General features: G+C 33.7%; 1 pseudogene; it reads right to left on the bottom strand.

Moving 5' to 3' along the window:
- Positions 1–867: 867 nt before the first annotated feature.
- On the bottom strand, positions 868–986 carry LOC111733365 (annotated as a pseudogene).
- Between the last annotated feature and the right edge of the window lie 1,985 nt (positions 987–2,971).

Consider the following 2,971-nt stretch of genomic DNA (forward strand, 5'->3'; position numbering starts at 1 on the left):
ATTTGAAGTCAAGCAGGGTGATGCCTCCAGCCTTATTCTTTTTTCTCAGGATGTTTTTGATGATTCGGGTCTTTTGCGCTTCCATACAAACCTGATGATTTAGTTCTATTTCTTTCAAGAATGCTGATGAGATTTTGATGAGGATTGCATTAATTCTGTATAATGAATGCTTTAGACAATAAGGTCATTTTAACTATGTTGATTCTTCTAAAAACATGGAATATATTTCTATATCTTTGTATCTGCTTCAATTTCTTTTAATAGGGTCTTATAGTTTTCATCATATAGGTCCTTCACTGGTTTTGTTAGATTTATTCCTAGGTATTTTATTCTTTTTCTTGCAATTGCAAAAAAATAAAATATTTTTCCATTTCTTTTTCTGACAATTCATTATTAGAGTAGAGGAACACTATATGGATTTTTGAACATTGATTTTTCATCCAGAACCTTTACTATATTTGCTTATTGTTTCTAGTAGTGTTCTTGTGGGGTCTTTAGGGTTTTCTATAGAGAGAATCAAGTCATCCGATAATAGTGACAGTTTAATTTCTTCCTTTCCTGTTTGGATGTCTTTTATATCTTTCTCTTGCCTGATTGCACTCACCAGGACCTCCAATATTGTATTGAATAACAGTGGTGATAGTGGATAGCCTTGTCTTGTTCCCAATCTTGGAGGAAAGATTTTTACTTTTTCACCATTAAGTGTAAAGTTAGCTGAGGGTTTGTCATATATGGCCTTTGTTATGTTAACATGCTTCCCTTCTATACTGATTTTGTTAAGTATTTTGATCATAAATGGATGCTGTATCTTGTCAAAGGCTTTTTCTGCATCTATTGATATGATCATATTATTCTTTTTTTTTTTTACACCTACAGCACCTGGTCTTCCTAGGTGGTCTCCCATCCAAGTACTAACCAGGCCTGACCCTGCTTAGCTTCCGAGATCAGACAGGACCGAGATTGTTCAGGGTGGCATGGCCGTAGACTTGATCATATGATTCTTATTTTTTAATTTGTCTATGTGGTGTATCACATTAATCGATTTGCAATGTTGAACCATCCCTGTGCCCCTGAGATGAAGCCCACTTGGTAGTGGTGTATAATGTTTTAAAAATATTACTGTATTCAGTTCACTAGTATCTTATTTAGGATTTTTATATCTGTGTTCATGAGAGATATTGGTCTGTAGTTTTCTTTTTTTGTATTATCTCTACCAGGTTTTGGTATTAGGGTAAAATTGGTCTCATAAAATTAGTTAGGAAGCATTGCCTCCTTGTCAATTTTTTTGAAAGAGTTTGAGAATAGGTATTAAATATTATTTGAATGTTTGGTAGAATTCACTGGTGAAGCCATCTGGTCTTGAACTTTTACTTTTTGGTAGAGTTTTGATCGTTTCAATTTCCATACTACTGATCGGTCTATTTAGATTTTCCGATATTTCTTGATTCCATCTAGGAAAGTTGTATCTTTCTAAGTACTTGTCCATTTCTTCTAGGTTATTAAATTTAATGTTACATGCTTTTTGATTGTATTCTTGTATGATCCTTTGTATTTCAGCGATGTCTATCGTAATTTCTTCTCTTTCATCCCTGATTTTGTTTATTCGTGTCCTTTCTCTTTTTTCTTTAGTGAGTCTAGCCAGGGGTTTGTCAATTTTATTAACCTTCTCAAAGAACCAGCTCTTTATTGCATTAATTTTTCTCTTTTTTTTTTGTATTCAATTTCATTTAATTCTGCTCTAATTTTGATTATTTCTTTTCTTCTGATGATTTTAGGCTTTATTTGTTCTTCCTTTTCTAGTTTTTTAAGATGAAGCATTAGATTGTTTATTTGGGCTCGTTCTTGTTTTTTGAGATAGGCCTGTAATGATATGAACTTTCCTACTATGACAGCTTTTGCTGGGCCCCCCAAATTTTGATATGTTATAATACCATTATTTATTTCTATGTATCTCTTGAGCTCTCTTATTATTTCTTCTCTGACTCAGTTATTCTTCAGTAGCATGTTGTTTAATCTCCATGTATTTGTGGTTCTTCCCTCTTTCTTTTTACAGTTGATCTCCAACTTCAAAGCATTATGATCAGAGAATATGGTCGGTATGATTTCAACCCTCTTATATTTGTTGAGGCTCTCTCTGTGTCCCACTATGTGGTCATTCCTTGAGAATGTTCCATGTGCACTAGAGAAGAAAGTATAAGCGGCTGTTTTGGGATGAAAGGCTCTGTAAAGGTCAATTATATCCAGGCGGTAATGTGTCACTTAAGAATGTTATTTCCTTATTGATTTTCTGTTTGGATGATCTGTCTATATCTGACAGTGGGGTATTTAGGTCTCCTATTATGATAGTGTTTTGGTCTGTTTCTCCCTTTAGTTCTATTAGTAATGGCTTTATATATTTCGGGGCTCCGCAGTTGGGAGCATAGATGTTAATAAGTGTTCTGTCTTCTTGGTGAATGATTCCCTTTATCATTATGAAGTGTCTCTCAGTATTTTTCTTTACCTTTTTTATTTTGAAATCTATTTCGTCTGATATTAGTATCCCTACTTCTGCTTTCCTCTGAATGCCATTTGCTTGAAATATCATTTTCCACCCTTTCACTTTGAGTCTATATTTGTCTTTGGAACTGAGATGTGTCTCCTGGAGGCAACATAAAGTTGGGCTTTAATTTTGGTTCAATCTGTAACTCTGTGCCTTTTTATTGGTGATTCAGTCCATTTACATTTAGGGTGATTATTGAAATATGAAGTTTTCCTATAGCCATTTTATCTTTTGCTTTCTGGTAGCTTGGTGTTTCCATTGCTCATTGCTTCCTTGTCCTTGTGCTTCTGTTTTTCTTTTTTTCTTTCTTTCTTTTTTGGTTGGGTTTTGTGGATTTTCCCTCTGGTCCTTCATCTTTTATGTTATATACTTCAGTTCTGAATCTTTGCATATGGTTACCATTATAAATATGTAAAAGATAGTTATAGATAT

The sequence above is a fragment of the Pteropus vampyrus genome, unplaced genomic scaffold (genome assembly GCF_000151845.1).
Source record: "Pteropus vampyrus isolate Shadow unplaced genomic scaffold, Pvam_2.0 Scaffold553, whole genome shotgun sequence".
Taxonomy (NCBI): Eukaryota; Metazoa; Chordata; class Mammalia; order Chiroptera; family Pteropodidae; genus Pteropus; species Pteropus vampyrus.